General features: G+C 46.1%; 1 pseudogene; it reads left to right on the forward strand.

The window, feature by feature from the left end:
• The first annotated feature begins 5418 nt into the window (after window positions 1-5418).
• LOC139253248 (zinc finger protein 436-like) lies at window positions 5419-10399 on the forward strand (annotated as a pseudogene).
• Window positions 10400-14907: the final 4508 nt, after the last annotated feature.

Below are 14907 nucleotides of genomic sequence, written 5' to 3' on the forward strand. Positions count from 1 at the left end.
GTGGACAAGTCCCCTGGACCTGATGGCCTGCATCCTAGGGTCTTAAAAGAAGTGGTTGCCGAGATAGTGGATACATTGGTTGTACTCTACCAAAATTCCCTGGATTCTGGAGGTTCCAGCGGACTGGAAAACTGCAAATTTAACACCTCTATTTAAGAAAGAAGGCAGACAGAAAGCAGGAAACTATAGACCAGTTAGCCGAACATCTGTCATTGGGTCCATTATTAAGGAAGCAGTAGCAGGACATTTAGAAAATCATAATACAGTCAAGCAGAGTCAGCATGGTTTTTTTTAAAAGGGAAATCATGTTTGACAAATTTGCTGGAGCTCTTTGAGGATGTAATGAGCAAGGTGGATAAGGGGAACCAGTGGATGTCATGTATTTGGATTTCCAGAAGGCATTCGATAAGGTGCCACATAAAAGGTTACTGCACAAGATAAAAGCTCACGGGGTTGGGGGTAATATATTAGCATGGATAGAGGATTGGCTAACTAACAAAAAATAGAGAGAGACGGGATAAATGGGTCATTTTCAGGTTGGCAAACTGTAACTAATGAGGTGACACAGGGATCAGTGCTGGGGTCTCAACTATTTACTATATTAATGACTTGGATGAAGGGACCAAGTATAATGTGGCCAAACTTGCTGATGATACAAAGATCGATGGGAAAGCAAGTTGTGAGGAAGACGCAAAGAATCTGCAAAGGGATATAGACAGACTAAGTCAGTGGGCAAAAATTTGGCAGATGGAGTATAACGTGTGAAAATGTGAGGTTATCCAGTTTTGTAGGAAAAATAAAAAAGCAAATTATTTAAATGAGAGATACAAAATGCTGCAGTACAGAGGGATCTGGGAGTCCTTGTACATGAAACGCAAAAAGTTAGTATGCAGGTACAGCAAGCAATCAGGAAGGCAAATGGAATGTTGACCTTTATTGCAAGGGGGATAGAGTATAAAAGCAGAGAAGTCCTGCTACAACTGTACAGGGTATTGGTGAGGCCACACCTGGAGTACTGTGTACAGTTTGGTCTCCGTATTTAAGGAAAGATATACTTGCATTGGAGGCTGTTCAGAGAAGGTTCACTAGGTGGATTCCTGAGATGAGGGGTTGTCTTATGAAGAAAGGTTGAGCAGGTTGGTTTATACTCATTGGAGTTTAGAAGAATGTGAGGTGATCTTTTGAAACGTATAAGTTTCTGAGGGGGCTCGGCAGGGTAGATGCAGAGAAGATGTTTCCCCTCGTGGGGGAATCTAGAACTAGGGGGCATAGTTTCAAAATAAGGGGTCGCCCATTTTAAATGGAAATGAGGAGGAATTTCTTCTCAGAGGGCTGTGAATCTTTGGAGAGCTGTGGAGGCTGGGTCATTGAATATATTTAAGGTCGAGAGAGACAAATGTTTAACTGATAAGGGTATCAAGGGTTATGGGGAGTGGACAGGGAAGTGGAGTTGAGGCCAAGATCAGATCAGCCATGATCTTATTGAATGGCAGAGCAGGCTCGAGGGGCTGAATGGCCGACTCCTGTTCCTATTTCTTATGTTTCTATGACCAGAACTGTACGCAGTACTCAAGCTGTGGCCTAACTAGTGCTGTATACAGTTGAAGCATAACCTCCCTGGTCTTGTATTCTATGCCTCGGCTAATAAAGGAAAGTATTCCATATGCTTTTTTAACTACCCTATCTATCTGTCCTGCTACCTTTAAGGATCTGTGGACATATACTCCAAGGTCCCTCTGTTCCTCCATACCTCTCAGTATCCTCCCATTTATTGTGTATTCCCTTGCCTTGTTGCACCTCCTCAAATGCATTACCTCACACTTCTCCGGGTTGAATTCCATTTGCCACTTTTATACCCAACTGACCAGTCCATTGGTCTCTTCCTGCAGTCTAAATCTTTCCTCCTTACTGTCAATCACATGGCCAATTTTAGTATCATCTGCAAACTTCATTATTAAGCCCCCTACATTTAAGTCTAAATCATTAATATATACTACAAAAAGCAAGGGACTGAGCACTGAGCCCTGTGGAACCCCACTGGAAACAGCCTTCCAGTCACAAACACCCGTCAACCATTACCCTTTGCTTCCGGCCACTGAGCAAATTTGCCACTCTCCCCTGGATCCCATGGGCTTTTTTGCTTTTTTGATCAGCCTGCCATGTGTGACCTTGTCAAAAGCCTTGCTAAAATCCGTGTACAATATATCAAACATACTGCCCTCATCAATCCTCCTTGTTACCTCCTCAAAAACTTTAATCAAGTTAGTTCCCTTAACAAATCCGTGCTGACTGTCCTTGATTAACCTGTGTCTGTCTAAATGAAGGTTAATACTGACCCTCAGAATTGATTCCAATAATTTGCCCACCACCGAGGTTAAACTAACTGGCTTGTAATTACTCGGTTTATCCCTTCCTCCCTTTTGTAAACAATGGTACAACATTAGCAGTTCTCCAGTCCTCTGGCACCATTCCTATAACCACAGAGGATTGGAAAATGATGGTCAGAGCCTCTGCGATTTCCTCCCTTGTTTTTAATAGCCTCGGATATATTTCATCCTGACGATTTATTTACTTTCAAAGATGCTAATACTTCCTCTCTCCCTATGTTTATCCCGTCCAATATTTCACTCTCTTCCTCCTTAACTTCAATGTCAGCATTATCCCCCTCTTTTATGAAAACAGCCGCAAAGTATTCATTAATCACCTTGCCCACATCCTCCGCCTCCACACATAGATCACCATTTTGGTCCCTGATATGCCCTACACTTTCTGTAATTATCCTCTTGCTCTTTATGTAATTATAAAACATCTTTGGGTTTTCTTTGATTCTACTTGCCAGTATTTTTTCATGCCCTCTCTTTGCTTTCCTAATTTCCTATTTAATTTCACTCCTACACTTTCTGTACTCTTCTCGGCTTTCTGCAGTATTGAGCTCTCGATGTCTGATGTATAAGCTTCCCTTTTTTGCCATATCTAACCCTGTCGGCACCAGTGAGTTCTAAATTTGGCAGTCCTTTGTCTTTGTGGGAACATGTTTATCCTGAACTCCATGAACCTCACTCTTGAATGCCTCCCACTGCTCTGCCACTGATTTACCTTCAAGTGACTAATTCTAGTCCACTTTTGCTGAATCACTTCGAGTAAAATTGTCCTTCCCCCAATTTACAACCTAACTCCTGTATTTTCTTTGTCCTTATCCATAATTATGCTAAAACTAACTGAGTTATGATCACTACCACAACAATGCTCTCTCACTGATACTCCTTCCACCTGCCCAGCTTCATTCCCTAACACTAAGTCCAGAACTGCCCCCTTCTCTTGTTGGACTTACTACGTACTGGTGAAAAAAGTTCTCCTGAATGCAATTTAGGAATTCTGTGCCATCTCTACCTTTTACACTCATTGTATCCCAGTTAATATTAGGGTTATTCACATCCCCCACTATTGCTGCCCTATTGTTTTTACACTTGTCAGAAATTTGCCTACATATTTGCTTTCTATCTCCCTCTGACTGTTTGGGAGTCTATAGTACACTCCCAGCAGTGTGATCGCCAATTTTTGTTCTTTAGTTCAATCCCCCTCTCTATCCCGTCTGTAAACCCTGCCATTCCTGCCCCTCTTTAAGCCATGTTTCAGTAATCGCTAAGATATCGTACTCCCAAGTGTCTATCTGTGCCCTCAGCTTATCTGCCTTATTCCCTAGACTCCTTGCATTTGGGTATATACCATTAAGCACAGCCAAATTCCCTTGTTGCCTATTTTCCAGCCTTTCCTCTGCCTTCCAAACACTCTTACTTCTAACTTCCACCTCGAGCTTGACTTTTCTCCCATCTTACTCTATGCTCAGATTCCCATCCTGCTGCCACACTAGTTTATACCCTCCTCAACAGCATTAGCAAAGTCGCTCGTGAAGATATTGATCCCGGCCCTGTTTTTTAAATTTTTGTATTCTTTCATCGAATGTGGGCATCGTTGACAAGGCCGGCATTTATTGCCCATCCCTAATTGCCCCTCGAGAAGGTGGTGGTGAGCCGCCGCCTTGAACCGCTGCATCCGTGTGGTGAAGGTGCTCCCACAGTGCTGTTAGGGAGGGAGTTCCAGGATTGTGACCCAGTGACGATGAAGGAACGGCCGATATATTTCCAAGCCAGGACGGTGTGTGACTTGGAGGGGAACGTGGAGGTGGTGGTGTTCCCATGCGCCTGCTGCCCTTGTCCTTCTCGGTAGCAGAGGTCGCGGGTTTGGGAGGTGCTGCCGAAGAAGCCTTGGCGAGTTGCTGCAGTGCATCTTGTAGATGGTACACACTGCAGCCACGGAGCGCCGGTGGTGGAGGGACTGAATGTTGAAGGTGGGGGATGGGGTGCTGATCAAGCGGGCTGGATGGTGTCGAGTTTCTCGAGTGTTGTTGGAGCTGCACTCATCCAGGCAAGTGGGGAGTATTCCATCACACTCCTGACATGTAGATGGTGGAAAGGCTTTGGGGAGTCAGGAGGTGTGACACTCGCCACAGAATACCCAGCCTCTGACCTGCTCTTGTTGCCACGGTATTTATCTGGCTGGTCCAGTTAACTTTCTGGTCAATGGTGATCCCCTTCTTCTCAGGCAGTCCCTCGGAGTGGAGGATGACTTGCTTCCACACCAAATTAAGTTCTAAGATGACTGATGAAACCAATGTGGGCCAGGGTGGAAGATGCCTGTGCGTGAATTCTTTTAATGTGGGGTGTGCCACCACACAGACTTCACAGAGCAAGGTGGTGGTCCAATGGCAAGGGGATCCAAGACAATTGGAGACCAGGCTCTGCTGCATGGAAGATGCACACGCACACGCACGTCCTCTCTTTTCAGAGATCGCAGTTTAGGTGAGCGCAGTAATCTTGGAGCTTGCTTATTTTTCCATAGAATACTGACATTGTACCTCCAGCACACCACTCTCTCTCCAGCCGCTCACGCTTTGGCCGTTGGTTACCACGCCTATTCTGGCCTCGTGGGAACCTTTCCTGGGCCCTGACCTTGTTGCTGACCCATGGGGAACCTTTCCTGGGCCCTGACCTTGTTGCTGACCCATGGGGAACCTTTCCTGGGCCCTGACCTTGTTGCTGACCCATGGGGAACCTTTCCTGGGCCCTGACCTTGTTGCTGACCCATGGGGAACCTTTCCTGGGCCCTGACCTTTTGCTGACCCGTGGGGAACCTTTCCTGGGCCCTGACCTTGTTGCTGACCCATGGGGAACCTTTCCTGGGCCCTGACCTTGTTGCTGACCCGTGGGGAACCTTTCCTGGGCCCTGACCTTGTTGCTGACCCGTGGGGAACCTTTCCTGGGCCCTGACCTTGTTGCTGACCCGTGGGGAACCTTTCCTGGGCCCTGACCTCACTGCTGGCCTCTCCAACTCGGCGATTTGGCTCCGTTTCCTAATCCGATGGCATCGAGCGGCGAGTACACCAGTAAAGGAACGGCATCAGGGGCCGGGGGAATCGTGGGCGGCGAGAATCGAGATGTTTTGCAACTGGCGGGAGAGGAAATGGTGAGAATAATCCAGGGGACCAGAGAGGGGGTAGGACCAGTGGTTTTCATGGCCGCCATCTTAGGAGCCCAGGAGGAGCCAGTGTTGTGGCTGTACTGGAACAGCTTGGCTAGAGGCACGGCTAGTTCTGGAGCACAAGTCTTCAGCACAACAGCCGGGATGTTGTCGGGGCTCATAGCCTTTGCTGTTTCCAGTGCACTCAGCCACTTCTTGATATCACGTGGAGTGAATCTAATTGGCTGAAGACTGGCTTCTGTGATGGTGGGGACCTCAGGAGGAGGCCGATATGGATCATCCACTCGACACTTCTGGCTGAAGATGGTTGCAGACACTTCAGCCTTGTCTTTTGCACTCATGTGCTGGGATCTGCCATCATTGAGGATGGGGATATTCATGGAGCCTCCTCCTCCCGTTAGTTGTTTAATGGTCCAACACCATTCACGACTGGATATAATAACTTTTATTTATAGAGCGCCTTTAACGTAGTAAAATGTCCCAAGGTGTTACAGACAAACAGATAAATTTGACACTGAGCCACAGAAGAAATTACGGCAGATGATCAAAAGCTTATTTAAAGAGGTAGGTTTTAACGAGCGAATTAAAGGAGGAACGAGAGGTAGAGAGGCGGGAATGTTTAGGGAGGGAGTTCCAGAGCTTAGGGCCCAGGCAGCTGAAGGCACGTTGAGCAGTTATAATGAGGGATGTTCAAGAGGCCAGAATTTGAGGAGCCAGACATCTTGTGTGGTTGTGAGGCTGAAAAAGATTACAGAGATAGGGAGGGGCAAGGCCATGGAGTGATTTGTAAACAAGGATGAGAATTTTGAAATGGAGGCATTGTTTATCCAGGAACCAATGTAGATCAGAAAGCACAGGGGTGATGGGTCATCGTGACTTGGTGCAGGTTAGTACATGGGCTACTGAGTTTTGGATGACCCCAAGTCTACGTGGTGTGGAATGTGGGAGGCCGGCCAGGAGTGAGTTGGAGCTGTCAAGTCTAGAGGTAACAAAGGCATGAATGAGGGTTTCAGTAACAGAAGAGCGGAGGTAGGGGTGGAGACGGGCAATGTTACGGAGGTGGAAAAAGGTGGTTTTAGTTATGCCGCGGATATGTGTCTGGAAACCCATTTCAGGGTCAGATATGACACCCAGGTTGCGAACAGTCTTGTTCACCCTCAGATTGATGGTGGAATAAAGAGCTTTAATCTGATCTGTAGATTGTTGGATCGCTTAGCCCTGTCGATAGTGTGTTGCTTCCACTTTTTACCATGTATGTAGTCCTGTGTTGCAGTTCCCCCAGGTTGGCACCTCATTTTCAGGTATGCCTGGTGCTGCTCCTGGCATGCTCATCATGGTTCTCCAGGATAGTGCAGCCAGATCCCAGCCCGTAGCACCATGGGTGTACAGGAGAAAGGTCAACAGAGCAATGGTTATAGGGGATTCTATGGTCAGGTCCCACCTCCCCCAGAACCAGTCCCAATTCCCCAGGAATCTGACGCCCTCCCTCCTGCACCATCTCTCCAGCCACGCATTCGTCTCCTCCATCCTCCTATTTTTGTACTCACTGACGCGTGTCACTGAGAGTAATCTGGAGATTACTACCTTTGAGGTCCTACTTCTTAACATCTTCCCTAACTCCCTAAAACCTGCCTGCAGCCACTTCCTTCGCTCCACCATTGGCGGCTGTGCCTTCAGCTGCCTTTGCCATAAGATCAATTCTGATTACGCTCTTGTGAAGCCCCTTGGGACATTTTACTACGTTAAAGGGGCTATGTAAATGCAAGTTGTTGTTGGTGTGCTACCCTTGGCCTCGGCTCTGGGAGACAGAATCAGCCAGGGACAGCGGCTGTGCTGCTCCCCATGGTCGAATTGCTGGCAGCTTGCTGTCTAGGCTCACAGGCTGAGAATTACCACTGGGTAAGGTACAGGACTGGGGCCGAACCCCACCATCACACAGCACCCTCAGGAGAGAAAGGGAGAAAAATGCAAATTTCTATCCTGCATTTACAGTGATGACTTTTGTAAACTCCTTTTACAGGTTATTTGAAGGGGAGAATGTGCAGGCGGGAAATTCAAACCAAACATCACTTCAAGATCTGACAGAGTCACTCCATTCACCAGGACCTGAATATCATCGACCTTTCAATGTGGAAGGAGAAATGTTTGTCTGTTCTGTCTGTGGGGAAAGATTTCAAACATCAGTGTGACTGGAGAAGGCCCGAGACACACACACCCGAGTGAGAGTGTTCCAGTGCACTGACTGTGGAAAGAGCTTTAACCAGTTACACAGCCTGAAAACATCACCATTCACAGCGGGGAGAAACCGTACACGTGTTGTGTGTGTGGACGAGGCTTCAACTGATCGTCCAACCTGGAGAGACACAAGGATACCCGCACCACGGAGAAACCGTGGAAATGTGGGGACTGTGGGAAGGGATACAGTTCCCCATCGAAGCTGGAAACTCATCGGCGCAGTCACACCGGGGAGAGGCCGTTCATCTGCTCCGAGTGTGGGAAGGGATTCACTCATTCATCCAACCTTCTGAGACACCAGCAAATTCACACTGGGGAGAGGCCGTTCACCTGCTCCGTTTGTGGGAAGGGATTCACTCAGAGATCCAGCCTGCTGATACACCAGCGAGTTCACACTGGGGAGAGGCCGTTCACCTGCTCCATGTGTGGGAAGAGATTCACTCGTTCATCCGAGCTTGTTAAACACCAGCGGGTTCACACTAGAGAGAGGCCGTTTACCTGCTCCATGTGTGTAAAGGGATTCACTCGTTCAGCCGAGCTTCTGAGACACCAGCGCATTCACACGAGAGAGAGTGCGTTCACCTGCTCCACGTGCGGGAAGGGATTTAATCGAGCATCCAAACTTCTGACACACCAACGCATTCACACTGGGGAGAGACCATTCACCTGTTGTGTGTGTGGGAAGGGATTCACTAATTCATCTGATGTTCTGACACACCAGCGAGTTCACACTGGGGAGAGACCGTTCATCTGCTCTGAGTGTGGGAAGGGATTCACTCGGTCATCGCACCTCACTGAACATCAGCTTGTTCACACCGATAAGAGACCTTTTAAATGTTCTGACTGTGAGAAGTGCTTTAAAAGCACAAAGGATCTGCTGACACACCAGCGCACTCACACAGGGGAGAGGCTGTTCACCTGCTCTGAGTGTGGGAATGGATACATTCAGTTATCCAGCCTGCTGACACACCAGCAAGTTCACATGTGATGGCAGGGGTTGGATTCTGCTGTTAATCACATCCAGGACTGAATCATGTTCATTCTGTCAGTTTGTTTCTGCTGCTGTTAGTAACCCCTGTAACTGGGCTGGAGTTTAATATTCTGGATATAGATTTTTGTCTTTCCCACCTCGGTATCTTCCATGGTTCTGAGCTCCAAGGCACGGAACAGAAGGCTCCTTTACAGCAGTGTTTAGAATCAGGAAGAACAACGGTGAATGCTGGGAAGGTGCTGTCAAATCCGAGATTGGTGTAAAACTGCGATCTGTTCCTGACAGTGCAATGCCTGGTTGAAGTTTCCAGTCTAAAAATGACTGTCAATCATTTAACGTATTTGTGGGACAGTCCTGAGCCCACTATTTTAATGCAGGTGTTTGTTAACCCATTTAAAATAAACCCGTTTAAAATAAATAGCTTAAAGTCTGCATGAAAATAGCAAATATAGTTCACAGGAGCCCGTTAACTGCTGCTACAATTATACAACAGACATTCAAACTCCAGATAAAGAAGCACCTGCAGCGTGTTCCCAGGAATTCCCTGTTTTATTGATGTGTGTGTTAAATACCAGGATAACTAAGAATACACGGAGTGCGATCCCGGCAGTTACTCTGGGATCACTCCCGCTGCAGAACTCCACCACTGACCCCGCTGAAGGTTATAGGCTCAGGAGTGGACTGTAAGAAAACTGGGTTTTAGTAGATCAGATTTAATATGTAATGATTAAAGTAAAGTCTTGCTTTGTTTTATATAGATGTATGTTTAATATTAGTGAACTGTGTATTAAAGACCCGTGTCTAGTAAACTATTAGCTTGTAATCACCTCAGACAGAACAGGCACTAATTATCCCTTTTAAGATGAAACAGACCTGGTGTGAACAGAACGGGCAGAGCTGAGAACTCTGCCAGTTTGGGGACTGGCTGGAATCACAAAGGCGATTTGTTTTTTGAAATGCCCAAGTAAAAGCAAACTCTGACATTGTTCTGACTCACAGATTCCTTGTAGCTCCAACGAAACAGGAAGAGGATACTCGATGAAACCTAAACAGCAATCCAGTGGAATGTTTTGTTTGATAAATGTCTTTCAGCGTAATGGTTTGATTGGCCGAGGTAACCAGAGTCACATGGGCTGCACCTTATTGGACTTTAAATACAAGAACAGTTTGCAGCTTGGGTCAGAGAGCACCCTGGGAAGAAAGCTGACGGCTACAGCCAGGGTAGAACATCCTTTGGGCTGTCCCTGGAGAGGGAGCAGGTGGAGGCTGCCCGTACGCTGCAGACCTTCCTGACCGCTGGGCACCGCACACACCAGCAACAGTATTCGGGTTTGATTTCATTCTAATTTGGTGTTGATTGTGCCCCTGTAAAGCGGGGGCTCTCGGTTTGACATCGAGTGATGATAATGTCATTCTAATTGGCATTTTAAAAGAATCGACCTTCCTTTCGTGCCTCCCAGGCTTGGCAATTATCAAAGTCTGAGGTCAAGGATACAGCTTGTTAGATTGAGTCTTACGATATGAATATTACAATGTATTCCTTTGTAGAATGTCCCGTATGAATATTTAACACTCATTTAACACGAGTTGTATTATTGTGGAATCTGCATGTTAAAAATAAAGCCTCTGCTCGGACTGAGGTGTGTGGAGTGTTTCATTGCAGATCTCAAACTCGACTAGGAATAGCGTAAAAGCTCATAAGGATTGTAAGCAACTTCAGTCTGACATACACTGGAGATTGGTGTCAGTGACTGTGGGTGGGTTTATATCAGACAGGAGGAGATTGGTGTCAGTGACTGGGATGGGATTATATCAGACAGGAGATTAGTGTAAATGGACTGATGTCTCCAGAAAGGTTTGCTCTGAAAATTCTGTGGGTAGTTGGGAATATGAGTAATGGGAATCACAGCCTCCTTATCATGCACAGAGGCCTCTAAACTGTGCTGTACCTGCCCTGGGGGTGTTTGATGGGAAAATGTAGACGGAGCTTTACTCTGTATCTAACCCGTGCTGTACCTGCCCTGGTAGTGTTTGATGGGACAGTGTAGAGGGAGCTTTACTCTGTATCTAACCTGTGCTGTACCTGCCCTGGGAGTGTTTGATGGGGACAGTGTAGATGGAGCTTTACTCTGTATCTAACCTGTGCTGTACCTGCCCTGGGAGTATTTGATGGGGACAGTGTAGATGGAGCTTTACTCTGTATCTAACCCCATGCTGTACCTGCCCTGGGAGTGTTTGATGGGTCAGTGTAGGGGGAGCTTTACTCTGTATCTAACCCCGTGCTGTACCTGCCCTGGGAGTGTTTGATGGGACAGTGTAGATGGAGCTTTACTCTGTATCTAACCCCCTGTACCTGCCCTGGGAGTGTTTGATGGGACAGTGTAGATGGAGCTTTACTCTGTATCTAACCCCCTGTACCTGCCCTGGGAGTGTTTGATGGGTCAGTGTAGAGGGAGCTTTACTCTGTATCTAACCTGTGCTGTACCTGTCCTGGGAGTGTTTGATGGGACAGTGTAGATGGAGCTTTACTCTGTATCTATTCCGTGCTGTACCTGCCCTGGGAGTGTTTGATGGGACAGTGTAGATGGAGCTTTACTCTGTATCTAACTGGACATAGTTTGATGCGACATGTGCTGCTCACCTCAATGATCACAACATTTCACCCAAAGGTGGTTTATATTCTATCAGCATTAAATTTGCTGAAAGTGGACTCTTAAACCTGCTCATTAATAGGACAAGATGTTAGCTAGAGTCTTGCACTCCAAAATCTCTCTCTTCCTCTACTTTCAAAGTTTATCTTAGAGCAAGCTGAAGCCAAGCGTTGACAGCGGAAAGAGTGTGCGGCAACCTATGCACCCCAACCTCCTGTTCCTCCAAGCACCGCCTGCCCCACCCGTGATAGAGGCTGTAGGTCCGGCATTGGACTCTTCAGTCACCTGGGGACTTATTTTTAGTGTGGCAGCAAGTCATCCTCGACTCTGAGGGACTGCCTAAGAAGATACCCGTGAGCGGCAAGAGCTCTACTGGTGAAAAAAACAGCCCTGGACGGCTAAAGAGGTAAGGGACAACATAAAGCTAAAATAAAAAGCATACAGAAATGCAACAAATAACACAGATCCTGGTGATTAGGAGAGATACAAAGAACAACAACAGGTGACAAAACAGATAGGAAGAGTTACAAAAAGGATTATGAAAATACCTTATCAAAATCAACACAATCTTTTTTACAATTATAGGAAAAAGACAGCAGTCGGGAGCCATGTGAGCCTCTTGAAAACAGCTAATGGTGAAATTGTGAATGAAAATAAGGGAAAGGCGCACAAAGTGAATCATTACTTTGCGTCATATTTGCAGTAGAGGAAGAGGATAGCACGCGGGTCAGCCCAAGGAAACTAATATTGAATCAGGGACAGGGTCTCGCTAAAATAACAGTAATGAAGAAAATAATGGGACTGAAGAGTAACAAATCCCCAGGGCCAGCTGGTTTCCAAGCCAGGGATTAAAGGAAGTAGGTGAGAACTATAATCTCCCAAAATTCTCTCGGTTCGCTAACCATTTCTTCAGATTGGAAAATTGCTTATGTCACTCCACTATTTCAGAAAGGTGAGAGGGGAAAACCAGGGAATTGGAGAGCAGTTAGCTTCACATCGGGAAATTACTAGAGTCTATAATTAAGGATAGGGTGACTGAACATAGTGAACATTTTCAGCTGATCAGACAGCTAGCATGGATATGTGAAAGGCAGGTCATACCTAACAAACCTGATTGAATTTTTTGAGGAGGTGACTAAAGTAGTGGACAGGGGAATGTCTATGGATGTTATTTATGGACTTCCAGGAGGCCTTTGATAAAGTCCCTCATAAGAGTCTGTCAGCTGAAGTTGAAACCCACGGATTTGAAGGCAAACGATTGAGCTGGTTAGGAAGTTGGCTGAGTGGCGGGAGACAGAGAGTGGGAATATTGGGCAGGAAGTCTAATTGGAACGATGTGACTCATGCTGTCCAACAAGGATCTGTTGTGGTCTCAACTATTTACCGTATGTACTAATGACTTAGATGATGGGATAGAAAGCCACATATCCAAGTTTGAGATGACACAAAGACAGGCGGCAGCGTAAGCAGTGGGGATGGGAGCATAAACTTACAAAGATATATTGATAGATTATACAAATAGGCAAAACTGTGGCAAATGAATTTCAGTGTGGGCAAATGTGGGGTCATCCACTTTGGACCAAAAAAGGAGAGAACAGAGTATTTTCTAACTGGTGATAAGCTAGAAACAGTAATGGTCCAAAGGGACTTGGGGGTCTATGTATATAGATCATTAAAATGTTATGAACAGGTTCAAAAAATAATCAGAACGGTCAATGAAATGCTGGCCTTTATATCTAAAGGTTTAGAATCCTGTATCCCAGAAGCTCCTCGTTTACCGTAGCTTTGGCAAAGTCCTCTTCCTTGGTCAACACCGATGCAAAGTGCTCAGTTAGTACCTCAGCCATGCCTTCTGCCTCCACCAATACATCTCCATGTTGGTCCCTAATCGGCCCCACCATTCCTCTGACAAGCCTTTTACTGTTAATATGCCGAGAAGCCCTTTGGATTCCCTTTCATGTTAGCTGCCATTCGATTCTCAAACTGTCACTTTGCCACTTTTATTTTCTTTTCCACTTGCCCTCTGTACTTTCTATATTCAGCCTGATTTTCCCCTTGTATTATGGAGCTGACATCTGTAATTTGCCCCTTTCTCTGCTTCATCCCAGTCTCTAACTCTTTCGTCATTCAGGGAGCTCTGGCTTTAGTCGGCCACCCTTTCCTCCTTGTACCAAACCTGTCCCCGAACCATCTCCTCTTTGAAGGCCGCCTATTTCTCCATTACTAGTTGACGACGGCAGAAGAAGCTTCGCCTGGAAGACGGCATCCAAACAGAAGAAGAACCTCAAGTGCGACAAGAGCTGATCGCTCTCCCGCCTTAACGCTCAAATCCTTGGTCTTCACCTTTATCTACTGATTGATGTCTGTGTGAACTGTTAAATCAGTAACCATAACTTTGATGAACTAAAGTCCAGAACAGGGAGTCTTTCTTTGACTGTCGAATGTCCAGGTCCGCAAAATCACTGGAATATCTGTATCCCTTCACCAGTGGGTGCAGAACCGAACCCAGACGAGCAGTAGGACAGAGAAAACTGCACGTGAAGGAAAGAACGGTCTCTCATCAGTGAATGCGCTGGTGTCTGAGCATCAGGAATCTGAAGGGAGTTCACACCGTTCTGTAGCACAGGGCCCTGTAGAAAGCTGGTAGTGACATGAACGTTGAATGGATAAATGTTTTATAAATTCTTGTAATGCTGTTTAATCTTCCAAACTGTTGTGCTGATGATTAACTTTTTTTGACAGTTGATGGTGTTACATAGAATGTATAGCACAGAAACAGGTCATTTGAGCCAAGTGGTCCATCAGTGTTTCTGCACCACACCCACCCTATCAACATATCCTCCTATTCCTTTCTCACGCATGTGCTTATCTAGCTTTCCCTTAAATGCATCTATGCTATTCGCCTCAACTACTCTTTGTGGTAACAACTTCCACATTCTCACCACTCTCTAAAGGTGGACAAGTCCCCTGGACCTGATGGCCTGCATCTGAGGGTCTTAAAAGAAGTGGCTGCAGAGATGCATTGGTTGTAATCTACCAAAATAGCCTGGATTCTGGAGAGGTCCCAGCAGACTGGAAAACCGCAAATGTAACATCCCTATTTAAAAAAGGAGACAGACAAAAAGCAGGAAACTATAGACCAGTTAGCCTAACATCTGTCATTGGGAAAATGCTGGAGTCCATTATTAAGGAAGCAGTAGCAGGACATTTGAAAAAGCATAATTCAATCAAGCAGAGTCAGCATGGTTTTATGAAAGGGAAATCATGTTTGAAAAATTTGCTGGAGTTCTTTGAGGATGTAACGGGCAGGGTGGATAAAGGGGGAACCAGTGGATGTGGTGTATTTGGATTTCCAGAAGGCATTCAATAAGGTGCCACATAAAAGGTTACTGCACAAGATAAAAGCTCATGGGGTTGGGGGTAATATATTAGCATGGATAGAGGATTGGCTAACTAACAGAAAACAGAGAGTCGGGATAAATGGGTAATTTT

Source organism: Pristiophorus japonicus, unplaced genomic scaffold (assembly GCF_044704955.1).
Source record: "Pristiophorus japonicus isolate sPriJap1 unplaced genomic scaffold, sPriJap1.hap1 HAP1_SCAFFOLD_481, whole genome shotgun sequence".
In the NCBI taxonomy this organism is placed as follows: Eukaryota; Metazoa; Chordata; class Chondrichthyes; family Pristiophoridae; genus Pristiophorus; species Pristiophorus japonicus.